The sequence below is a fragment of the Puma concolor genome, chromosome B3 (assembly GCF_028749965.1).
Source record: "Puma concolor isolate L17-30 chromosome B3, mPumCon1.1.hap2, whole genome shotgun sequence".
Lineage (NCBI taxonomy): Eukaryota > Metazoa > Chordata > Mammalia > Carnivora > Felidae > Puma > Puma concolor.
This window is the reverse complement of record NC_141672.1, coordinates 83,375,621-83,402,134: the sequence shown is the minus strand read 5'-3', so window position 1 is coordinate 83,402,134 and position 26,514 is coordinate 83,375,621. Positions and strand designations below refer to the sequence as shown.

The 26,514-nt window shown below is 38.7% G+C and overlaps 1 long non-coding RNA gene across 1 annotated transcript in view; it reads left to right on the top strand.

Moving 5' to 3' along the window:
• LOC147580165 (uncharacterized) overlaps window positions 1-10,392 on the top strand; it is a 29,746-nt gene extending 19,354 nt beyond the window's left edge. Inside the window, exon 3 of the long non-coding RNA XR_015251894.1 lies at window positions 10,272-10,392. This is a non-coding gene — a long non-coding RNA (uncharacterized LOC147580165). The remainder of the gene's footprint in view (window positions 1-10,271) is intronic.
• Window positions 10,393-26,514: the final 16,122 nt, after the last annotated feature.

The following is a 26,514-nucleotide window of genomic DNA, read 5'->3' as shown; positions in this document are numbered from 1 at the left end:
AATAAATGTGGGGAAAGACCCAGGCTGATTAATTGTGATGTATACATCCAAATAGAAAAAGGAAAGTCAGAAACCAAGTTGAGATACAGTCCTGTCAGAGTGCTCTAAATTGACAGATTGTGGCCTTGTAGTTATCCAATTTATTCACATTTTTATAATTAGATTACAAAATGAAAACCTTTTATTCTGAGCAATAGTCTTACAAGTATTCAATTTTCAGATTTCCCCCAAAAGAAATCATTTTCCCCATTATTCATGATTACAAATGGTCCTTTCTCAGTGTATCTGAAAGAGACTGTGTAGCCTGTCCTTGTCCAATGTTATGGAAGTTTATACTTAAGACCTAAATCTTCACAGGCAGATGCCAAACGATGAAGCCATCTCTAAAAAGTTCAACCATCTAAAAGATTCCAAAAGGATACAGGACCTCAGGTGCCACTGATTGAAAGTGATATTTATCACACAATCTAGCTTTACTCAGTTTATTTATGTACGCTGCACTGATTGTAGAACAAAATTATAATGAAATGTATTTGCACTTGTAACCTAAGGCTACTGCAGGTACCCTACAATTTCTGGAGCATATCCAATTCAATCTAATTTTATTCTTTTTAACAAATTAAGTGTCACTTAATTTGTATACCTTTGTAAAACTTTTCATACAGTAAATTTACAATTCAGAAAACAAAATTATCCACAAGTAGAAGAATTTCTTTTTTTATTTAGAAAAATACTATCACCATGCCTAAAATGTATGTTAAATCTAAATCTCTTTCTGTTTAAGATATAGTCTCAGAAAGGACTATCCAGAGACAACAACCCCTTGAGACCCACTCTCAGGCAGACACAGTGTAGGATTAACATGGAATAGTTCAAGTCAGTAGCCATTTACTAACTGTTTCCTGAAGGTTGTTACACACCGAGCTTGATTCTGAGCAGATCAGAATGGCCGCAAACCTTCTGGGTTGGTCCTTCAGGCTTCAAAGGGACAATCTTCTCTTTGTCAAACTCTCCAGTAAATGGGGACTGGATGTTGCACCGACTTCCTCTAACTTGTTCTTGGCAACATCACTGGAATAAAGGTGCCCAAAGGGAACCATGGAGACCCAGCTCTCCCCTGGAGAGCAACAGAATAATCCAGGAAAGGCTTTTCAGGCTAGTCTCCTTTTTTATTTTTAAGTTTATTTATTTATTTTGAGAGAGAGAGAGAGAAAGGGGTAGAGAGAGAGGGAAAGGGAGAGAATCTCAAGCATGCTCTACACTGTCAGCGCGGAGTCCGATGCAGGGTTTGAACTCACGAACCGTGAGATCATGACCTGAGCCAAACCCAAGAGTTGGACACTTAACTGGTTAAGCCACCCCAGTGCTCCCAGGCTACTCTTCTCAAATGGTTTACTGGATTGTTTTCGTTTCTCCATTTCTTTCTTACTTCCTGAAACTGCTGAAGAGATGGAAGTCTCTCATCTTTTCAGGGAGATTGTTTTTCCCTTTGCATTTTAGGTCTCTTTTTTGGTGACTTCTTCACTTTATCTTCTAACTTTTTTTAATGAAATATTGTCAAATTGGTTTCCATACAACACCCAGTGCTCATCCCAAAAGGTACCCTCCTCAATGCCCATCACCCACCCCCCATAAACCCTCAGTTTGTTCTCAGTTTTTAAGAGTCTCTTATGCTTTGGCTCTCTCCCTCTCTAACCTCTTTTTTTTTTCTTCCCCTCCCCATGAACTTCTGTTAAGTTTCTCAGGATCCACATAAGAGTGAAAACATATGGTATCTGTCTTTCTCTGTATGACTTATTTCACTTAGCATAACACTCTCCAGTTCCATCCACTTTGCTACAAAAGGCCATACTTCATTCTTTCTCATTGCCATGTAGTATTCCATTGTGTATATAAACCACAATTTGTTTAAACATTCGTCAGTTGATGGACATTTAGACTCTTTCCATAATTTGGCTATTGTTGAAAGTGCTGCTATAAACATTAGGGTACAAGTGCCCCTATGCATCAGCACTCCTGTATCCCTTGGGTAAATTCCCAGCAGTGCTATTGCTGGGTCATAGGGTAGGTCTATTTTGAATTTTTTGAGGTTTCTCCACATCCTCGCCAACATCTATAGTCTCCTAATTTGTTCATTTTAGCCACTCTGACTGGCGTAAGGTGAATTCTGAGTGTGGTTTTGATTTGTATTTCCCTGATGAGGACCGACGTTGAGCATCTTTTCATGTGCCTGTTGGCCATCTGGATGTCTTCTTAAGAGAAATGTCTATTCATGTTTTCTGCCCATTTCTTCACTGGATTATTTGTTTTTCGGGTGTGGAGTTTGGTGAGCTCTTTATAGATTTTGGATACTAGCCCTTTGTCCGATATGTCATTTTCAAATATATTTTCCCATTCTGTTGGTTGCCTTTTAGTTTTGTTGATTGTTTCCTTTGCTGTGCAGAAGGTTTTTATCTTCATGAGGTCCCAATAGTTCATTTTTGCTTTTAATTCCCTTGCCTTTGGGGATGTGTCAAATAAGAAATTGCTGCAGCTGAGGTCAGAGAGGTTTTTTCCTGCTTTCTCCTCTAGGGTTTTGATGGTTTCCTCTCTAACATTCAGGTCCTTTATCCATTTTGAGTTTGTTTTTGTGAATGGTGTAAGAAAGTGGTCTAGTTTCATCCTTCTGCATATTGCTGTCCAGTTCTCCCAGCACCATTTGTTAAAGAGACTGTCTTTTTTCCATTGGATATTCTTTTCTGCTTTGTCAAAGATTAGTTGGCCATACTTTTTTGGGTCTAGTTCTGGGGTTTCTATTCTATTTCATTGGTCTATGTGTCTGTTTTTGTACCAATATCATGCTGTCTTGATGATTACAGCTTTGTAGTAAAGGCTAAAGTCTGGGATTGTGATGCTTCCTGCTTTGGTCTTCTTCAAAATTACTTTGGCTATTCGGGGCCTTTTGTGGTTCCATACAAATTTTAGGATTGCTTGTTCTAGCTTCCAGAAGAATGCTGGTGCAATTTTGATTGGGATTGCATTGAATATGTAGATAGCTCTGGGTAGTGTTGACATTTTAACAATATTTATTCTTCCAATCCATGAGCACGGAATGTTTTTCCATTTCTTTATATCTTTTTCAATTTCCTTCATAAGCTTTCTATAGTTTTCAGTATACAGATCTTTTACATCTTTGGCTAGGTTTATTCCTAGGCATTTTATGCCTCTTGGTGCAATTGTGAATGGCATCAGTTTCTTTATTTGTCTTTCTGTTGCTTCATTATTAGTGTATAAGAATGCAACTGATTGATGCACATTGATTTTGTATCCTGCGACTTTGCTGAATTCATGTATCAGTTCTAGCAGACTTTTGGTGGAGTCTATCGGATTTTCCATGTATAATATCATGTCATCTGCAAAAAGTGAAAGCTTAACTTCATCTTTGCCAATTTTGATGTCTTTGATTTCCTTTTGTTGTCTGATTGCTGATGCTAGCTCTTGCAACACTATGTGAAACAACAGCGGTGAGAGTAGACATCCCTGTCATGTTCCTGATCTCAGGGAGAAAGCTCTCAGTTTTTCCCCATTGAGGATGATATTAGCTGTGGGCTTTTCATAAATGGCTTTTATGATGTTTAAGTATGTTCCTTCTATCCTGACTTTCTCGAGGGTTTTTATTAAGAAATGATGCTGAATTTTGTCAAATCCTTTTTCTGCATCGATTGACAGGATCATATGGTTCTTATCTTTTCTTTTATTAATGTGATGTATCATATTGATTGATTTGCAAATGTTGAACCAGCCCTGCAGCCCAGGAATGAATCCCACTTGATCATGGTGAATAATTCTTTTTATATGCTGTTGAATTCGATTTGCTAGTATCTTATTGAGAATTTTTGCATCCATATTCATCAGGGATATTGGCCTGTAGTTTTTTTTTTTTTTACTGGGTCTCTGTCTGGTTTGGGAATCAAAGTAATGCTGGCTTCATAGAATGAGTCTGGAAGTTTTCCTTCCCTTTCTATTTTTTTGGAATAGCTTGAGAAGGATAGGTGTTATCTTTGCTTTAAATGTCTGGTAGAATACCCCTGGGAAGCCATCTGGTCCTGGATGAAACTCTTATTTGTTGGGAGATTTTTGATAAGTGATTCAATTTCTTTGCTGGTTATGGGTCTTTTCAAGCTTTCTATTTCTTCCTGTTTGAGTTTGGGAAGTGTGTGGGTGTTTAGGAATTTGTCCATTTCTTCCAGGTCGTCCAGTTTGTTGGCATATAATTTTTCATAGTATTCCCTGATAATTGCTTGTATTTCTGAGGGATTGGTTGTAATAATTCCATTTTAATTCATGATTTTATCTATTTGGGTCATCTCCCTTTCCTTTTTGAGAAGCCTGGCTAGAGGTTTATCAATTTTGTTTATTTTTTCAAAAAACCAGCTCTTGGTTCCATTGATGTGCTCTACAGTCTTTTTAGATTCTATACTGTTTATTTCTGCTCTGATCTTTATTATTTCTCTTCTTCTGCTGGGTTTGTGGTGTCTTTGCTGTTCTGCTTCTGTTTCCTTTAGGTGCTGTTAGATTTTGTATTTGGGATTTTTCTTGTTTCTTGAGATAGGCCTGGATTGCAATGTATTTTCCTCTCAGGACTGCCTTTGCTGCATCCCAAAGCATTTGGATTGTTGTATTTTCATTTTCATTTGTTTCCATATATTTCTTAATTTCTTCTCTAATTGCCTGGTTGACTCATTCATTCTTTAGTAGGGTGTTCTTTAACCTCCATGCTTTTGGAGGTTTTCCAGACTTTTTCCTGTGGTTGATTTCAAGCTTCATAGCATTGTGGTCCGAAAGTGTGCATGGTATGATCTCAATTCTTGTATACTTATGAAGGGCTGTTTTGTGACCCAGTAGGTGATCTATCTTGGAGAAGGTTCCATGTGCACTCGAGAAGAAAGTATATTCTGTTGCTTTGGGATGCAGAGTTCTAAATATATCTGTCAAGTCCATCTGATCCAATGTATCATTCAGGGCCCTTGTTTCTTTATTGATCCTGTGTCTAGATGATCTATCCAATGTTGTAAGTGGAGTATTGAAGTCCCCTGCAATTACCACATTCTTATCAATAAGGTTGCTTATGTTTGTGATTGTTTTATATATTTGGGGGCTCCCGTATTGGGCGCATAGACATTTATAATTGTTAGCTCTTCCTGATGGATAGACCCTGTAATTATTATATAATGCTCTTCTTCATCTCTTGTTACAGCCTTTAATTTAAAGTCTAGTTTGTCTGATACAGGTATGGCTACTCCAGCTTTCTTTTGACTTCCAGTAGCATGATAGATAGCTCTCCATCCCCTCACTTTCAATCTGAAGGTGTCCTCAGGTCTAAAATGAGTCTCTTGTAGACAGCAAATAGATGGGTCTTGGTTTTTTATCCATTCTGATACCCTATGTCTTTTTGTTGGAGCATTTAGTTCATTTACATTCAGTGTTATTATAGAAAGATATGGGTTTAGAGTCATCGTGATGTCTGTAGGTTTCATGCTTGTAGTGATGTCTCTGGTACTTTGTCTCACAGGATCCCCCTTAGGATCTCTTGTAGGGCTGGTTTAGTGGTGATGAATTCCTTTAGTTTTTGTTTGTTTAGGAAGACCTTTATCTCTCCTTCTATTGTAAATGACAGACTTGCTGGATAAAGGATTCTCGGCTGCATATTTTTTCTGTTCATCACATTGAAGATTTCCTGCCATTCCTTTCTGGCCTGCCAAGTTTCAGTAGAGAGATCTGTCACTAGTCTTATCGGTCTCCCTTTATATGTTATATCATGTTTATCCCTAGCTGCTTTCAGAATTTTCTCTTTATCCTTGTATTTTGCTTCACTATGATATGTCGTGCAGATCGATTCAAGTTACGTCTGAAAGAAGTTCTCTGTGCCTGTTGGATTTCAATGCCTTTTTCCTTCCCCAGATCAGGGAAGTTCTCAGCTATGATTTCTTCAAGTACACCTTCAGCACCTTTCTCTCTCTCTTCCTCCTCTGGAATCCCAATTATGCATATATTATTACATTTAATTGTGTCACTTAGTTCTCTAATTCTCCCCTCATACTCCTGGATTTTTTTATCTCTCTTTTTCTCAGCTTCCTCTTTTTCCATAATTTTATCTTCTAATTCACCTATTCTCTCCTCTGCCTCATCAATCTGAGCTTTGGTCGCCTCCATTTTATTTTGCAGCTCATTTACAGCATTTTTTAGCTCCTCTATTTCTTAGTCCCTTGATCTCTGTAGCAATAGATTCTCTGTTCTGTATACTTTTTTCAAGCCCAGCGATTAATTTTATGACTACTATTTTAAATTCATTTTCTGTTATATTGCTTAAATCGTTTTTGATCAATTTATTAGCTGTCGCTACTTCTTGGAGTTTCTTTTGAGGAGAATTCTTCCATTTCGTCATTTTGGATAGTCCCTGGAGTGGCGAAGAACTGCAGGGCTCTTCCTTTGTGCTGTCTGGAGTAACTTGCGTTGGTGGGCAGGGCCGCAGTCAGACCTGATGTCTTCCCCCAGCCCACTGCTGGGGCCACAGTCAGATTGGTGTGTGCCTTATCTTCCCCTCTCCCAGGGGCAGGACTCACTGTGGAGTGATGTGGCCCGTCTGGGCTACTTGCACACTGCCAGGCTTGTGGTGCCGCTTCAATGAGATCTGGCATATTAGCCGGGGTGGATCTGCAAGGTGCACAGGGGCGGGAGGGGCAGACTCAGTTTGCTTTGCCTTTGGTGGTCTTCTTTGGGTGGGGCCCTTCAGCACTGGCACCAGGAGGGAGGCAGACCCGTCAGAGGGATGGATCCACAGAAGCACAGCTTTGGTGCAAGCAAGTTCCCTGAGGGGAAATGGTTCCCTTTGGGATTTTGGCTGGGGGATGGGAGAGGGAGATGGTGCTTCCCAGCGCCTTTGTTCCCCTCCGAGCTGAGCTCTGTCCTCCAGGGCTCAACACCTCTCCCTTCCATTGTCCTCTAGCCCTCCTGCTCTCCGAGCAGAGCTGTTGACTTATAATATTCCACATGTTAAGTCCCACTGGCTGTCAGAACTCACTCCAGCCAGCCCCTCCACTTTTGCAAGCCAGACTCGGGGGCTCTGCCTTGCTGGGAGGGCTGCCCCTCCACCACCCTGGCTCCCTCCCGCCAGTCCATGTAGCTCGGACCACCTCTCCACCCTTCCTACCCTCTTCCGTGGGCCTCTTGTCTATGCTTGGCTCCGGAGAGTCCATTCTGCTAGTCTTGTGGTGGTTTTCTGGGTTATTTAGGCAGATGTGGGTGGAATCTAAGTGGTCAGCAGGAAGCGGTGAGCCCAGCATCCTCCTATGCCACCATCTTCCCTCTTCCTAAAAAACTCTTCTAACTTTTTAACTTATCTTCTTACTTTATTACTTTTCATTAACTCTTTTTGTCTCTGGTCTTCCTTTCTATAGCAACCTGGTATGTACTTGAGGAATGCAGTATTTTATTTTGTAAGGGATACAAGTGATCATTCTTTAGAGTCTTCTTACCCCAGTTTAGTTCTCTTCCCCCCCCCCCCCCAGGTTGCTTTTTTTAGTTTGTTTATTTGAGTCTCCAGCTTTGGCATGGAAGGCTTTCCTCAAATGTCGTGTGGTGCTTGATTTCACACTCATCTCTAAGCATGGGGTGTATAAATTGATTTGAAGATCTGAGCTTCAGAACAGGGTTTGCTTGTAAGACTGAAGCAGAGTTTTACTGAATCATCATCTGACTGATTTGCTTTACCAGGTAAACCCCATTAGGTTTAGCTCTTTGTAGGCTCTTGAGAGTCCCTGAGAAGAATCCTGTAAGTCATTGACCAGAGGGTACAGTACCGGCCGCTAGGATTTTGGAAACCAAATGGAATCAAGAGTTAGAAATGAGATGTCTTGTTCAGGTGGAGATACTCACTTATGTTTTTCAGTCAGCGCCTCCAGTCTTAAAACAGATGTGTGTATCATCTTGCTTTCAGCCCTACATTGACATATGGTCACAAATTCTTGTGTCTTTATATTTATTGTTTATGTAATGATTTATCAATTTTCCTGCCTGCCGGCTTCAGGTCAGCTTTCCAAGTTCTGCTAAGTCAGTCACTACTAGTATATCTATTTTTCAAGTTCAAAAATGTGAAGATATTGGCCATTGCCAGTTCTTTGGCCTCGTGACGGTAAGCCTATGGATCTCAGCGAGCAGTATTGCTTCCAAGGGGTACGTTGCAAATTTGTGGAATGGTTTTTTTGTTTGTTTGCTTGTTTTTGGTTATCACAATGATTAGGGGATACTGCTGACATTTGATACACAGGAGACAACTTCATTTTTGTTATTCTATAAATATTTTGCCCATTGAATCATATCACAGTCCACTCCCAGATAAGAATTGTGGCTATAGACACATGTCTGATATATAGACTCTGAATTCTGCAGAAATACCCTAAGTGAAAATTATACTTTTTTGCACTTGTAAAGGGAATTTTGATTTTTTTCACTTTGATCTGATCACAAAGAAAATTTTCCCTTTTCTAATGTCTATTTATCCACTCAGAAATGCAAATTAGTTCTGCTGATTTTATTAAGCTGTTGTTTTTGTTTCCTTTCACATTTTTAATTGCATCCTTCATGGGAATGCATAATTAGGCCTTGAGTCTAATTTATGATAAATACAATTTATTCAAATATTTAACAATAATTAATGGCAGCCTCAAAAAGAGCAAGATTAATAAAATCTACAAACCAATTTTTATTTTTTATTTTTATTTTTATTTATTTTTTTTTTTTAATTTTTTTTTTTTTTTTCAACGTTTATTTATTTTTGGGACAGAGAGAGACAGAGCATGAACGGGGGAGGGGCAGAGAGAGAGGGAGACACAGAATCGGAAACAGGCTCCAGGCTCTGAGCCATCAGCCCAGAGCCCGACGCGGGGCTCGAACTCACGGACCGCGAGATCGTGACCTGGCTGAAGTCGGACGCTTAACCGACTGCGCCACCCAGGCGCCCCTATTTTTTATTTTTTACAAACCAATTTTTAAATTGGTAATTCCCTTACTGTGAGTTCCTCATGGTTTAAAAGCCACAAAATGGAAAAATGAAGTGTTCTCATGCCAATAAGAATACGCTTTCAATTCCTGGAAGTTAATATTTCCGTCACACATGTATTTATCTTAACTCATATCTTATTTCCCCTGTGATTTGCATCATCTTGTATTATTCTACATCAATGATAAACTTCTAGAAAAGGATTAAAATAATGTATGTAATGCTTCATCTTCAAAACTTCACATGAGAAGTCAAACTGTCAAAACTAGTCAACCCATTATTTTTCTGCAAAGGGAGGATAAATGTACATTGGTCATATTATGCTAAAGATCTGCCAGATAATCTTATTAAATAATTTATACAATATCCTGTTGGCCTACTGTAGTTAAAAATAATAAAAATACTTCTTATATAATGTAACAGAATAAATTGCTAATATTACAGAAAATCGTTTTCCAAGCACATCACCATCAGAGGACTAACAAATTTAAACTGTTCAGAGCAATCCCACTTACTAAAAAGTTAATATACAGCATATCTACCATGGCTACTTCTTAAGTGTAAGTCATTCATCATAGTAATTTTATTTCTTGAACTATTTACATAGGATTTACCTCACTAAAGTCATTGGCAAACATCTTTGTTTTCAAGGGTAGCTTAAGATATATATATATATATATATATATATATATATATATATATATATTTGTGTGTGTGTGTGTGTATAACATTGCCACGGCATTCACAAAGACACAATTTGTATTATATTTTAAAGCAGGATTTCAATGCTCAGACTTTTGCAGGCAAAAAATACTAGTAGGCTCAAAAGTCTATTGTTTCTGTGCCTATAAATTACTCTTCTAGTAATTTCCCAGATGTTTCCAGCTTGCCATAGCTAGTTGAATACAGGCTAGTAAAAGTCTCCTCATTTCCAAATCATGCATACAGTAAATATTTTAGAATGTCATAGCCTTTTTTTTTTTTTTCAAAAAGAAGCTTCAGAGGAGCTCAGAGGATAAAACCAGGGGACTATCTATGCATATCAAATATTTTATTTCTAAAGGAAAAGGAAAAATATATCAAGTGTATCCCAAACACAAAATATTTTATTAATATTTTAAAGTCATATATCTATGGGAGTGTATTAAGAGGGTTTTGAAAGTGTCGTTCACACCCAGCAATAATAACAAAGCCATATAAGCCAAAAAATAATCACTTTTCTTGTATCCAGCAGAGAACTAACATCACAAAGCAACCAAGTAACCTGAAATATAAGAAGAGACAGGTCCCTCCAAAGAGAAAGGAAGTGATCTCTGGCTCAGTTCTAAGAGAATATGTGGGGAAGAGATGCTGAGCACCATGTAAGTAAGATTTCATCTAAAATTTTTAACAAATTTTAAGGGCTCACTGTAAAGTAGCAAGAGCACATAAAATCCCTAAGAACTGCTGACTCAAGGGGGTTCCTCTTGCAGGTTCTTTTCTACCAACGTTCACAGCTCACCAAGGAAAAAGACTGGGCAGGACAAGAGACCAGAGAAATCCTTCCTCAGTAGTATAGGCACTGCTATGGAAAAATCCCAAAGCCCCACCAGAGCCTTCTCCCCTGTGGAATAAAACTCTTAGTCCAATGGGCAAAGGGCAGAAAGCCTGGTGCTTCCAGGGGAACCTGGGTGGCTCATTTGGTTAAGCATCTGTCTGACTCTTGATCTCAGCTCAGGTCTTGATCTCAGGGTCGTGAGTTCAAGATTCATGTTGGGCCATGCACTGGGAATGGTGACTGCTTTAAAAAAAAAAAAAAAGAACAAAAGAAAAAAAAAACACCTCTTGCTTTTAGGGCACAGATGCATAGAAAAATTCCTATATTCCTGGAGAAGGGAGAGAAAACCCAGACCATGAGTGATCCCCGATTGCTGGGGAGAGGCTGGATTTTCTCACACATAACACCCACCATGGCAAAATTTGGCTGCCACATGGAGAAGAAGCAGGGTCACTGAGAAAGCTCCCCACTGAGATCCAAACACAGATGGCATGCCTAAAACTAAAGCTGGGCTAGGATGCACAGAATCACCTTTGCTCTGACCTCTAGGCCAAGAAACACTGAGTTGGAAACACTCACAGTTTTCCATTGTAAGAAAGCCAAGAAAATGGAGACAAAACTGCCTCTTAGGCACAAAGAAGGACAAGAGCAGAAGATGGAGAAGAGATGTTATGAAAACTCTCCAGCAACCCAGCCATACCATATACATAAGGTAATTCTAGAAAGATTTGCAATGGGTTGTGCACAGAAGGTGATCATAGCAACAACACACAAATACAAAACAGCTTACTCCTGCCTACTTGGATACACACTCCAACATTTATGACCTAGTAGAAAAACCTTGCCCATTTCTGGACATAACTTCTGTTTACTTCAGTCTTTACTGTTGTACATAAATGTGAACATTTATAAGAAAAAAAAATCTCCTGTTATAACCAGACCCAAGATGAACCAGATATCAAAACTATCAGAAAAGGAATTAAAAATAAGTGCTCATAAAAATAAAAATATGTCAGTAGGTCTAGTTTAAAAGATGGACAAAACGTATTAGGAGAATTTTAGCCAAAATTTAGATGGAAAAATATAATGAAATACTAGAAATAAAAAGCATGGTAACAAGATGAATACCTTTGACAGGATCATAAGTAGACTCAACACAACTAAGGAAAGAATCAGTAAACTTGAAAAGAGGATAATAGAGGGGTGCCTGGGTGGCTCAGTCATTTAAGCATCTAACTGGATTTTAGTTCAGGGCATGGAGTTCAGGCAAAAAATCATGAAGTGATAGAGGGATGGATATGTTCGCTATTTTGCAGTGATAGTTTCATTTGTATACATATTTCAAAATTTACCGATTATACCCATAAAGGTGTGCAGTTATTTATATCAGTAATCTCACGTTTTGTGAGATGGGGCCTCACATTGGGCTCTGGCCTCGCAGTCTGGAATCTGTTTGGGATTCTCCCTCTCCCTCACTCTCTGCCCCTCCCCCACCCATGCACACGCTCTCCCTCTCAAAATAAATAAACATTAAAAAAAAAAAAATAGGACAATAGAAATTTCATAAATAAAAGCACACAAACAAAAAGGAGTGAAATCAAAACAGAACAGAAAGAGTATCCAAGAATGACCAGTCTAAAGTTTGTATTATTGAATCCTAGAGAAGAAAGAAAAAATTAGACGACATATTTGAACATACAATGGCCAAGAATTTTCCAAAAATGATAAAACGCATCAAATCAAAAATATGAGAGATGAAAAATTAGAACAGAAGATAGGAGCGAGAAGCATTTGGAGTATACAGTTATAAGTTTCTTTTACTACACAGGAAGTAATAGAATATTTGAAGGTAGACAGTTACTAATTAAAGATGAATATTTAAAGTCCACTAAAAATTCAAAGGGGTATAAATAAAATATAATTGATTTTTAAACAAAAATCATAACGTTATATTGTGGAGTTTATAACCCATCATACACGTAAAACTTGTGGTTATAGCATAATGTCAAGGGAGAGAAGAAATAGAAGTACACTATCAAAAAGCTCATCTACTCTGTGTAGTAGGATACCACTTGAAGGTAGGCTGTGATTAAAGATAACATATTATAAACAAAAGCAACCACGAAAATAACAAAAGGAAGAGTTCTTGAAATTTAGAAAGCATATCGGTGGTTGGTTGGGGATGCCAGTGGTTAAGGAGCAGAGGTGGGGTCATGGAGTTGAAGCAAGAAAGCATGAAGTAATAGAGTGATGGGTATTTTCACTATTTTGACGGTAGTGATTGTTTCATTTGTATACATATTTCAAAACTTGCCAATTTATACCCTTAAATATGGGCAGTTATTTAGGTTAATTACACCTCAGTAAAGCTATTTTTAAGAAGCTCTGGCAAGCAAACAGCCTATTTTTTAAAAAATGAGCAAAATATTTGAAAAGACACTTCCCCAATGAAAATATATAAATGGTCAAACAAAAGATGAGAAGGTGCTCAACATCACCAGTCATTAGGGAAATGCAAGTTAAAACTACATTGAGATGTCACTTCACTCCCTTAAGGTGTCTGACAGCACTGAGTGGTGATGAAAAATCAGAACAACTGGAACTCTGATACATTGTTGCTGGAAACGCAAAATAATACAGCTGCTTTGGAAAACAGTTTGGCAGTTTCCTACAAAGCTAAACATACTTATCATAAGACACAGCAGTTCTGTTCCTAAGAGAAATCCAAGAGAAACGGAAGCTTGCATTCTTACAAAAAGCTATACATGAATGTTTCTGGAAACAATCTAAATGTCCCCAAACCCGTGAGTGGATAAACAAACTGTGAAACACCCATAAACAAAGGAACACTACTTAGAAATAGAAGAGAATACATTGATACATACAGCAACACAAATGGATCTCGAAAATATTTTACTGAGCAAAAGAAATGCAATGGAACATTTACTATATGATTCCATTGATATAAAATTCTGGAACAGGCAAATCTAATCTACAGATTAGCAAATAGACTGGGGGGTGCCTAGGGCTGGTGGTGGGAAGAGAAGGGCTGGAAAGCAGCACAAGAGATCTTTTTGGAGGGATGGTACTGTTCTAAATCTTGATTGTGGTAGTGGTTATGTGAGTGTAGAAATTTGTCAAAATTCATCAAGCTGTATGTATAAAGTGAGTGCATTTTATTTTATGTAAAGTTCACTTTAATAAGGCATAGTTCAAATTTAAAAAGAAAATTTAAGGTCATGGTGGCAGTCAGTGAGGAAAAAGAAATCACCCCAGGTCCTTTTATTTGCACCAAACCCTGGACTTAACTTTATTAACTGGAATTTTGTAGATGGGTTCCTAAACAAATTCTGATATTCAGTAAGAAAAAAAAAATCTTACCTCCTCACAATACAACCCCTTTTTAAAGGTCTTATAGTAGTAGAGATTAATGCTATAAAATTTTTAAACTACATTTACACACTCTTAACAATAAAGAAAAAGCTGTTTTCTAGATGTGCATTCTACTTAATAGAACTATCCATTTATTTTAATCCTCTTAACCTTCCAAGGATGAACTGCTTGATAATTTCAACATCAGAAAAGCCCCTAGAAGGCTTCTTCTGTTACGTGAAGAATTGGTATAATGTTAACTTTCAAAAGCAGGATTCCAATTAATATGGACTATGTCAAACAACAAATAAAATATGCACAGTAGAGAGATTGGAGAAAACACACACCAAACTGTCAACTAAGTTGTGGTACTATGGGTGGTAACTTCCTCTTCTACTTATTGGTATTTTATAGTTTCTAAGGTGATAATATAACTTTGTGATAACAATGCATAAAAATTATTTCTAATTGTTTAAACACAAATAAAAAGATAAATACATTTCTCATTGTCCTGCATACCTCTTTATCTGAAAGTTTTAGGCATCTGACATGGACAGTGTTTAAAGATGAGCAGAACATACATGCTGTGGCTAACTTCTGAATATTTTCCTAATTTTGAAAGGCGAGTTTTCCTACCTAGAGTGTCTATTTTCTAGAAGCTTGATTTGAGCAGCTGTATAAACACATATTGAAAATTCATACTTTGGCAATAGAAAGCTAAGCAGAGGCAGAGAGCATATTCTACAGGCATCTGGCCTTAGGTCCTCTTCCCCAAGGATACTGACCTCTGAATAGCATTGACAGCGAGGTCATCCATCTGTCCTGAGATGGCTCTGCTACTGGCATTTCCCTTGACTTCATAAAGAGTAGGGTGGCCAGCTCCACCCTCTTAACCTTCTAAGGAGCTGCTAAGTTACTCATCAAAACCAGACCTAGGAGAGGTTTTTCGTCATTTTTACTGTTCAAATGTCTACACATTTCTTATACTATCTACAAACTCCAAAGTATTCTGCCTTTTAAAGCAAGAGCCTGAAATTCCAGTGCTCAGTCTGCAGGTAACAAATGTACATCCCACGATATTCTTTACAGTCTCTGGTCCCTATGTGAACTCAGACTGCTATATCAGGTAATTACAAACCAGCAGCAAACGAGTCACTAGGAAAGGGAGGCTAAGACAGGCAAACAACCAAAAGAGAAGAACATAACCTCAGCACTTTTCTTTATGAATCCAACATGTTTTTGGTTTTTAAAAAAACGTATATAAAGGAAGACATTGCAAACTCAGGTGGAGATCTGTTTGATTGCTTGAAAGCCACTCCAGACCATCAAGGCAACCTCGTGCCATCCACACTTTAATATTGATATGGTATTCCAAAGCAAACCCCAGAGCATGCCACTGTGTGTTGCGTCTTCATTACTTTCTTGGTCCTCTCTGACTTATCTTGCCTTAATAAAGTCCTTGTCTCTCTCTCTTCAACCCTGTTTTTTACATTGATATTCTTGACTCCTTTGTGGTTGATTCTGTTAACTGACTAATAAATGAATTGGAGATGATTTATGTAAAAATTCGATAAGTGGTGTTTATGGTTGTTGTTGTTTTCGTTAGTTTCATAATCTGCCTGCATTTTCCCCTCTCTGGTCTTCCAAACTTTGTTGTCCATCATATCAAATTTGAAATCTTTTTATGCATTCTAGACCCTTGCTACTCAAAGTGAACCTGCAAACCAGTAGCACTGATGTCACCTAGGAGCTTGCTGGAAATGCAGTATCTCAGGCCCACACCAAGCCTGCTAAATCACAATCCAAATTTTAATGAGATGGTGCATGAGCACTCTGTACTAGAAAAGCACGGAGCTGGAGCACATTTTGCTAGCGCCATTTTGCTTGTTCCACTTTCCCTCTAATCTTCACTATGCTTCTAATACCAGCAAACTCATCTCGGTAGTCTTTCCCATTTTGTACTTTTTCCACATGCTGTCTGACATTGCTTAATAAAATCAGCATTTTTACTCCTTTTCTATGAATGTCCAGATTTTACTAGTTACTCAAGACCCGTCTCATTTTTTAAAAAAATTTGTTTAAATTCTAGGTAGTTAACATACAGTGCAATATTGATTTCAGGAGTAGAATTCAGTGGTTCATCACTTACATACAATACCCAGTGCTCATCATAACAAGTGCCCTCCTTAATAAGCATCACTCATGTAGCCCATCTCCCCACCCACCTCCCTCCATCAACCTTCAGTTTGTTCTCTATCATTAAGAATCTCCTATGGTTTGTTTTTCTCTCTCTCTCTCTCTCTTTTTTCCCCCTAAATTCATCTGTTTTTTGTCTTAAATTCCACATATGAGTGAAATAATATGGTATTTGCCTTTCTCTAACGACTTGTTTCACTTAGCATAATACACTCTAGCTCCATGCACATCATTGCAAATGGCAAGATTTCATTCTTTTTGATGAACGAGGAATATTCCATTGTATATATGAACTACATCTTTATCTATTCTTCAGTCAATGGACATTTGGGCTCTTTCCATAGTTTGGCTATTGTTGGTAATGCTGCTATAAACATCAGGTTGCATGTACCCACAGGGCCCATCTCTAGGTCAACTTTTTCTGTGATGAAGAATTCAAAAACATTGACTTTATTCTGTGGCCTGACTTCAGCACTCACTGCCTTTACCAGACATACTGGCACTTACTCATATACCATATTATTACAGACTGTTTCATATCTACTAGTTTCATGAAATAGTTGTATTCACACACACACACACACACACACACACACACACAACAAAAACAAAAACAAAACCTGTCTCATACAGTCCCTATTCAGGATTACTCTTACTTTTGGTACTTAGAAAAATATTGTTAGATTGATTTAAGCTAAGTTTTTCAGACACCAAACAATAATGAAAATGTGAGATCCAAAAAAATGGCAATATGTTTAGAAACATTACAATTTTTCACTAGCAAATGACTTTGTAAGTCATTCTTATAACTGGAAACTTAAAGAGCATGGGATATTTTTCAATTCATTTATTGTATTCTTCAGCTCTTTGGTACTTCTTATATTTTCGATCTCTTCTTTGACGTCCTCACTCTTCATCCATTCTTCTGCTGAGTTCAGTGATCATTGTTATGACCATTACTTTGAACTCTTTATCAGGTAAATAACTTATCTGTGTTTCGTGAAGGCCTTCTTCTAAGGTTTTAGTTTATTCTTTTGTTTAGAACTTATTCCTCTATTTCTTCATTTGCTTAACCCTGTGTTCCTTTCTATGGGTTTGATAAAACAACTGTCTCTCCTAGTCTTGAAGGAGGGGCCTCCTGTAAGAGATGAACCTTTTCATTCAATCGTGCCTTGGTTCTTGGTTATCTCTCAAAATTGTGCGATTGTCCAGGTAACCTATTTTATCTTTAATGACTCCCAGAAGTTGAGAGTGTGCCAAGGCTGTCAGGGTCTCAAAGGCGAGAATCTCAAGTCAGTACCTAGATTTAGGCTGATTGGAAGCTAGACCCTCAGCAGCTTTTAAAGAGTGTAAAAATATACAGTCCTATGGGCAAGCAAAAACTCCCACGGCCACCAGCGCCAGGTGATTTACAGGTATCCCTTGGGCTGCAGTCACAAATACCAGGGCTCCAGACAAATGAGTAAGTGCCTGTGTGTGAGATACTAGAGAGCTCTAGTGAGGAGGGTGCCAAGACCGTAAGCACCTGTCCACATTGCCTGAGCACACAAGAGCAGGAGAGCTCCTCCATCAGAAGGCCTGAAGTCCGCCCCTCAGGCTCAAGCTCCAAGGCAAGCAAATAGACCTCCTTCACAGGAAGACGGGAGGGAGGGATGTCAGTGGGCCGCTTGAGCAGTGGTCTGGGGGTGGCAGCCTGCCACAAACTATTCCTACGAATGTTAGTCCTGTGGAACCCAGGAACGCAAGCCCCCCAGGCCGCCAGCGCCAGATGAAGAGGCCATCCGCTTGGCAGCACGCACCAAGACTGGGCTTGTGACGCGTATAGAAGCGCCCCTTCGGGACATACCGGTGCTCAGGAGCCTGGCAGTCGGAGAGCGTGATGGCGGCACCTATCCGCCCAAGCGCGGCAGAGGGAGCGTGTCAAGATGGCGCCTGCCAGTGTCCTTCCAGGAGAGCGCCCCGGCCGGCCCCCAGAGGTGTATCAAATCGGATGCCTGCCCTGAGGCCCAGGCTCCAGGACAAGCAAATACGGCTTTTCCACAGAAACACTGGGCCGCGTCACTTGGTTGTCCGTGCGCGCCCTGGAGGTGGCAGCCTGCCGAGAACAGTTTCTCCAAATGTTACAGTTCCGTGGGTCCCAGGAACACAAGCACCCCTGGCCACCAGAGCCGGCAGATCACGGGCATCCCTTGGGCGTGCAGAAGCTTCCCTTCAGGGCCTACTGGCCCCTAGGAGCCAGGCAGAGGGAGAGCGTGAAGACGGCGCCCGCCAGTCTCTATCATGGAAGACAACTGGCAGGCCCGCAAAGGCGTTTGGATTCAGAAGCCTGCCCCTGAGGCCGAGGCTCCAGGACAAGCAGAAAGCAAGTGAGCCTTTCCCACGCAAAGCCCCGAGTCCCTTCGTGCTGGGCCCTGAGGCGGGTAAGTCCGAGAGTGAGAGCTCTTTGAGAGCTCTTTTTCAGACGCTGAGAGCCTGTGGGTCTCGTGGAAGCGAGCCACGTTGGTTTTCCAAACTACATGTTTTGGGGGCTTGTCTCTCAGGTGCAGGTCTTAAAGTTGTGACGACTTCTTGGGGTTCAACTCCCTTGCTCCTCCAAGAGAAGCGCAGGGTTTGGGTTCCCTCTCAACTGGGGGTCGCTGCACGGGGTGGGGGTGGGGGTTCATGGTGAAACTGTGTCCCAGCCTCGCCTAATTGCTTCAGTGTGTGCCTTCGCTCATTGGTCCTGATGCCAGTTTTCAGGGTTTTTTTTTTTTTTTTTCGGATGAAATTGTTCCATATGTACCTGTAGTTCAGTGCATTTGTGGGAGGAGATGAGATTAGAATCCTTTTATGTAGCCATCTTGAACCGGAGCCTTGAGCAAGGGATATAAAGACACGGTGAAACTATATTATTTAGGTTATTAATGTTGAATACAGAAATTATCTAATTTTATGTTAATTCAGTAAGTATTTATTGACTATTACCACAAACAAGGCAAATTTTCTAGGAATGTGGTATAGAGCAGTGTATGCCATTAGATACCTGCCCTCGACAATCTTCTAGCCCTCTATATTTAAGAGTGGATTTTATCTTCTAACTCTGCATTTAATAGAAACACAGTTCAAGAATAATTGTTCACACTCCATTGTTGTATCACCAGGGACCTATTACTATGGAATATTTTTCTTAGACTGTAAGATTTGAAAGTAAAATAGAAGGCATTATAAATTATTTATATATTATCTTACTTTTATGCCTAATACAGTTTTTACATGAAGAAAAAAATCATCAAGTTTTAGTTGGTACAGAATGAAATAAATTTCCTTAAGCAGAAGACATGTAAGCTGACTTTATCCCTCAAAATATGTTTGTTTTGTTTTGCTTCATTGAATTCCTTCAAGTGTGTGTGTGTGTGTGTGTGTGTGTGTGTGTGAGAGAGAGAGAGAGAGAGAGAGAGAGAGAGAGAGGGAGAATGTGTGTGAACATTTTGTGAGCATAATGTGAGCATTAACTTTCAGTTAATAGGCTGTACTGTTCCTTTTTAGTAAACATGTTATCAAAGTATAACATATAGTAAAGTGCACAAATGTTAAGTGTACAGCTTATGGAATTTTTGCAAGGTAAACACATCCATGTAACTAACCATCATCTAGATTAAGATCTAGAATATTACAAGCACCCTAGAAAACTCTTTTACGTTCCCTCCCAGGGCTTACTGCCTCCAAAGGTAAGAACTAATCTGACTTCCATCCCCAAAACTCAATTTGCCTATTGTTGCAAATCATAGAATGTGAAATACAGGATATACTCATTTGCGTCTGACTTGTCTTGCTGAGAATTACATTTCTGAGATCCATCTATGTTGATGTGCTGTGCTTGACAGTGGTCTCTTCTTCTTCTTCTTTTTTTTTTGCCATGTACTATTTCCTTGAATAAACATACCACAGCATCCATTCTCCTGTTGATTGGGTATTTGGGTTGTTTCCAGTTTGGGGTTATTACAAATAATGCTACCATTAATATTCTTATAAATGTTTTTTGTTAAACATCTGTACTCACTTCTATTGGGTATATATCAAGGAGTATATTTGTTGGATTGTAGGGTTGTGCATGTATTCATGTAGATACTACTAAGTTATTTTTGAAAATGATTATGCCAAACTACTCTCCAACCGGCATCATATGTTAGACTTGTTCCACATCATTGTCAACACCTAATACTGTGGGTGTTTTGTTCTTTCATTTTAGCCATTCCAGTAGAAAGGTACTGAGATCTCTTCTTAGTTTTAATTTGAATTTGTTGCATTTTGAGCAACTTATTATATGCTTTTTGGCCATTTTGGTCATCCTCCTTGCACATTTTTTATTTTTTTAATGTTTATTTATTTTTGAGAGAGAGAGACAGTGCAAGCAGGGGAGGGGCAGAGAGAGAGGGAGACAGAGAATCTGAAGCAGGCTTCAGGCTCTGAGCTGTCAGCACAGAGCCCAATGTGGGGCTCGAACCCATGAACTGTGAGATCATGACCTGAGTTGAAGTTGGATGTCCAACTGGTTGAGTTACCCAGGCGCCCCTCTCCTTGCACCTTTTTAATTGGATGTTTATTTTTCTCACTGATTTGCAGGATTTTTTTTCTGAATACATATCCTTTGTCCATGGATTAGCTTTCATGAGGTTATGTCAGTAAACATCCTCAAAATCTCAGTGGCTTAGAACAACAAATATATATTTCATATTTACTTTACCTATTGATTGCAGATTTTTTTCAGTTCTTCTGGACTGTGCTAGGTTAGGCTGGGCTCAACTTTTCTTAGCTTGGCTTGCCTTCATCTGTATTTTCATTCTAAAAAATAAGTGGTGATTGGACCCACTATGTGAGATATCCTGTTCTCATGATTGAAGGTTAGAGCAAGAGGTGGGGCTGGCAGAAGCTATTAATGCCTCTGAAAGCAACTATTCAGTCAGGAAAAACATGTTCATTTATACACCATTGACCAAAACAAGTCACAAGATCAAGCCCGAAGTCACTGGGGCAAGGAACTACCCTCTCCCTAAAAAGGAGGATTAAGGAGACCAGGGAAAACAGAGATAGAAACAGGGAACAAATAATACAGTGTACCACAGTTGGAAGTATATCACAAAAACTTCCCACTCTTCCTTAATAATGTCTTCCAGTAAACAAAAATTCTTAGTAATAATGAAGTACAATTTAATAATTTTCTTTGATTTGTACTTTTTTATTTAAGAAATTTTATCTCTCGCAAGGACATGACTGTATTCTTCCGTGTCCGGGACTGACATTATTTCTGTAAAGGACCAAATAGTAAATATTTCTGTTGTAGCACAAAAGCAGTCAGAGACCATATGTAAATGAATGGGTATGGCTGTATTCAAATAAAAGTTTATTTACAAAAATAGGTGGCAGGCTAGATGTGCTGACCCATGTTCTGTGTTATCCTCTAGAAGTTTTATTGTTTAACTTTGCACAGTTGCATTCACAATCTGTCAGAATTGTTTTGTGTGTGTGTGTGTGTGTGTGTGTGTGTGTGTGTGAGTGATATGAAATAAGGAAACAGTCATTTTTTAGATATGCGCATTCAGTAGACCTGTATCACTAATTGTAAAGACACTCTTTTTTTTTTAACATTTATTTATTTTTGAGACAGAGAGAGACAGAGCATGAACAAGGGAGGAGCAGAGAGAGAGGGAGACACAGAATCTGAAACAGGCTCCAGGCTCTGAGCTTTCAGCACAGAACCCGACGTGGGGCTTGAACTCATGGACCATGAGATCATGACCTGAGCTGAAGTCGGACGCTTAACCGACCAAGCCACCCAGGCACCCCAAGACAGCTCTTTTTCTAATGTGTTAGAGAAATATCCTTGTCATTATCAAGTGATTATATGTGTGGGTAAAGTTAACAATTTTGATCTTCTTTTTCAAACATTATTTGCTCTCCTTGGCCCTTTGCATTTCTGTATAAATTTTAACATCAGCCTTTTTATTTGCTAACACACACACCCCTAGAATTTTTATTGAGATTGCATTTTTTTAAACACACAACACACAACCATACACACACATTGGAAAGGATTGACAACTTTTCGGTAGTTTTCCAACCTATGAATATATGTATTTGTTTATTTTTTAAAAATTTATCCCCCATCCAAAGAAAATTTCTCCCAGTAATAATTTATAATTTTCTCTGTGGAAGGCAAGCACATTTACCAGAAATAAAGAACATTTTATAATATAGAATGGTCAATTCAACTGGAAGATATAATAGTCCTAAATGTATATGCAGCTTAAAATGTAGTTCAAAAATACATAAAGCAAAATGTGTGATAGAGCCAAAAGGAGAAACAGAAGATCCATAATTATAGCTGGACTTTTAATAGATCTCTCTGTAAAGAAAGAAGAATTGAACAAGATTATCAAACACATATACATAAAAAACATACTGGATCATAAAGCAATTCTCAATATATTTCAAAGGACAGGGATTATGTACTATGTGTTCTGACTAGAGTGCAATAAATCTAGAAATTAATAACACAAATTTAACTATGTCTACTTTATCTGATCTTGGAAGAACTATATACTATATAAACTTTGTTTTGGTTAGTACTTGGTAAATCCATTTTCTACTTTAAAAAAAAATTTTTTAATGTTTATTTTTGAGAGAGAGAGAGAGCAGGGGCAGGGCAGAGAGAGAAGAAACAGACTCCAAAGCAGGCTCCAAGCTCTGAGCTGTCAGCACAGAGCCCAATGCAGGGCTCGAGATTACAGACCATGAGATCATGACTTGAGCCACCGTGAGATCATGACCTGTTCCGAAGCCGAACACTTAACTGACTGAGCCACCCAGGTCCCCCCCTTCTACTTTTAACCTTTCTCTGGTCTTAGGTTTAATATATGCCTTCTGGAGCAGGTTGTAGTTGTTTTTTATTTGTTTAATCTAGCCTGGCAATCATAGTCTTTTTTTAAGCTAATGTAGTCTAATTAAAAGTATGTAGTCTGGGTTTTTTTAATGTAATTACTCATACTAAGTTACCAAATCCATTTTCCATTATCTCATGTTTTTTTTTTCTTACTGTCTTTCAGTTATTCAAGTATTCTCATTATTCTGCGTTAACACTGTAACTCTACTGACTCTCTGTCCTTTTTATGCTATTGTTTATCATGACTCTACCTACATTTTAAAGACTCTTTTAAAGACATCATTATTATTGCTTATAAAAGTATATATATATATATATATATATATATATATATATACACACATATATATATACATACAGTTGTTTATCTTTTCTGGTGATCTTCATTTCTTCTTGCATTTCCATTCATTTGTCTGTTATCCTTTTCCTTACCCAGAAAGCCCCTATAGCATGTCTTTTAAGTGCAGACTTCCTGGCTATGAATTATTTCCATTCTTGTTTGTGTGAAAATATCTTTATTTTGCTTTAATTTTTGAAGAATATTTTCTCTGGGGGTGCCTGGGTGGTTCATTCGGTTGAGTGTCCGACTTCGGCTCATGTCATGATCTCACCATTAGTGGGTTTGAACCCTGCATCAGGTTCTGTACTGACAGCTCAGAGCCTGGAGGCTGCTTCAGATTCTGTGTCTGCTTCTCTCTTTCCCCCTCCCCGCTCATAATCTGTCTCTCTCTCAAAAGTAAACATTTAAAAAATTAAAAAAAATTTTTTTCTCTGGCTGTAGCATTTGAGATTGGTAATTATTTTCTTTCAGCACCTTGAAGATACTTTCTTTTCTGGTTTTCTTGATTTCTCTTCAAAAGTTAGCTGTTGCTTCTTTGAAGGTTATGAGTCTTTGGGAGGAGGGACCTGCTTTTAAAATTATATTTTTGTTTCTAGTTTTCAGCATTTTTACTATCATGCATCTATATATAACTTTCTTTGTATTATCCTATTGGGGGGTTGCAGAACTTCTTAAATTTATAGCTCAATAGATCCAGCACTTCTGGAAAATTTGAGCAAATATATGTTCAAATATCTTGCTCCATATTTTATCTCATTTTGAGACTCCAATTACATATGCATTAGGGCTTTCTTCACTATATCTCATATGTCTCTTACTTTTTCTATTTTTTTATCCCTCTTGCATTTCATGCTTCAGTCTGGGTATTGTCTACTATTTGAAATTTCCTCTTCCCTCGCTATAATCTGTTAAACCCAAGGATTGAGTTTCTAATCTTAATTATTGTATTTTTCAGTACTAGAATTTCCTTTTGATCCCCCCCCACCTCTCTCTCTCTCTTTTGTTTTTAATTCAAATTCTCTGGTAAATTTACCAGCTTTCATTTATTTTCATGAACACGTTAATCATGGTTACTTTAATTTCGATCTGACAACTCCAATTTCTTTATATTCTATTGCTCTGGTTCTGTTGTCTGTCTTTATTTTTTATTTTTCGTCATGTGACCTTATTTCCTAGGATGCCTGATAATTTAAAAAAAAAAATTTTTAATGTTTATTTATTTTTGACAGAGAGAGAGACAGAGTATAAGCCAGGGAGGGGCAGAGAGAGAGAGGGAGACACAGAATCCAAAGCAGGCTCCAGGCTCCGAGCTGTCAGCACAGAGCCCGACGTGGAGCTCAAACCCACGAACCGCAAGATCATGACTTGAGCCAAAGTCAGATGCTCAACTGACTGAGCCACCCAGGTGCCCCCCGATGATTTTGATTGAATATCAAACATTATCTGGGAAAAGTTACAAAGAATCTGGATGCTATTATCCTCTACAAAAAATTTAGTTTTCTTCTGGCAGATAGAATATGGAAAGATTACTCTGACCCACTCAAGGCTGTAAAATTTCTGTTTACTTTCATTCCTAGGGCATAGGCCTTCAGGAGGTCTCAGCTGAAGCCCTGAGGATGTCCCAGCTCGTCCTCCATAGTTGGCCTGAAACCAGATTGTGTCTCTCCAGAATCCTTAGACTGCTAAGTCTTTGCTTGGTGAGTTAGCTCTTAGCAGTGGCTTTCTACTTAGTTTCCTAATCTCTTATCTTTAGCTTCACTCAGTACAGTTTAGGAGTTACATATGTCTCAAAGGGAAATTCCATGTAGTTCATTTGGCTTCCTTCTTTGCAGTTCCTTTTATCCAGGATCTTGGCCCCAAATCCTGGCTACCCTGGTAACCCTAAACTCCCAACTTTCAACTGCCCAGCCCACTGAAACTGATGCAAGTTTCAGTTCAGCCTTTATGCATTATGCTTGGAATTAGACTCCCTAACCCTAAACAACTTGAACACTAATCTTTAGAAATAGAATAAAAGCGGGTATGGCATGGCTTATCTAATGTTTCCCTTTTTTCTGGATTCTTTGATGCCTTCGAAGGGTTGTTCTCTGTGTTATGTTTTTTTTAATTTACTTTTTATATTCTGTGGAAGAGCTAGAATATCATGGACACAAGCAAAAATCCCTGCCATTCCTTTCACACATTCCTGGCCAAATATATGCATTTATGTATTATCCCTGTACCCTAAAGGCATGTAGATTGTTGATCACTGGTCTTTTGGAGCCATGTGGTGAATGAGTGCTGAGTTGGCATTATGTATCTCTCCATAGGACAGTGCCAAGCACTCTGCTCTTTGGACCTTTTAACATTCCTCAGTAAAACTTTCACATCCACCAAAAGATGTATCCTAAAATCTCTCGAAGTCCCTTTCCAGCAAAATGTATTTTCATTATATTCCTATTGATTCAAATGCCCTTACTATTGTAATGAGCCTTTGAATTCAATTAGGAGATTAAAAAAGTAATAATTGTAGCCAGGGCATGGCTTTGCTGGGGGGAGGGGGGTGGTTGGTGAGAATTCAGGACATTGATTATTGCTAAACACTGAAATATCTTGGCTTTATATCACTTATGCATCTTACCCCTTATACATTCAATCAGGATATATGTTCATCCCCTGACCGGTCTGACCCAATTCCTCCTCACTCTCCTTTTTCCTATGCTGCCATGGCAGGCTTTCTCCGTCCCTTGTCGACTTGATGTGTGTGAGGGCTGTAAAAAGAAGCTAAGTAGTTCTGGCACAGTAAAGAAGTGTGGAGGCAGTGCTGAACAGCCAGAGGACACAAGAGCTCTGCCATATTATACTGTTTGTCACTCTGATGTGAACAATGGCTATGAGGTTATTAAACAGATTGTCCTGGGTTTTTCCTCTCATTAGGATTTTAGCATTCTCTCCCCATGCCATTGTCCCAGGTTTCTTCCCATTGTAACCTCTTAATTATAATGCAGGCTTGAGGAGAAGGATGCACCCACTGGAAACCAAGCACTGGTGCAGTTGTTCAAAGCCACTTGAGTATTCATTTGTTTATTTGTTCCTAGGTTTACAATTCAGCTGTGTTAACTCATGGAAACTGC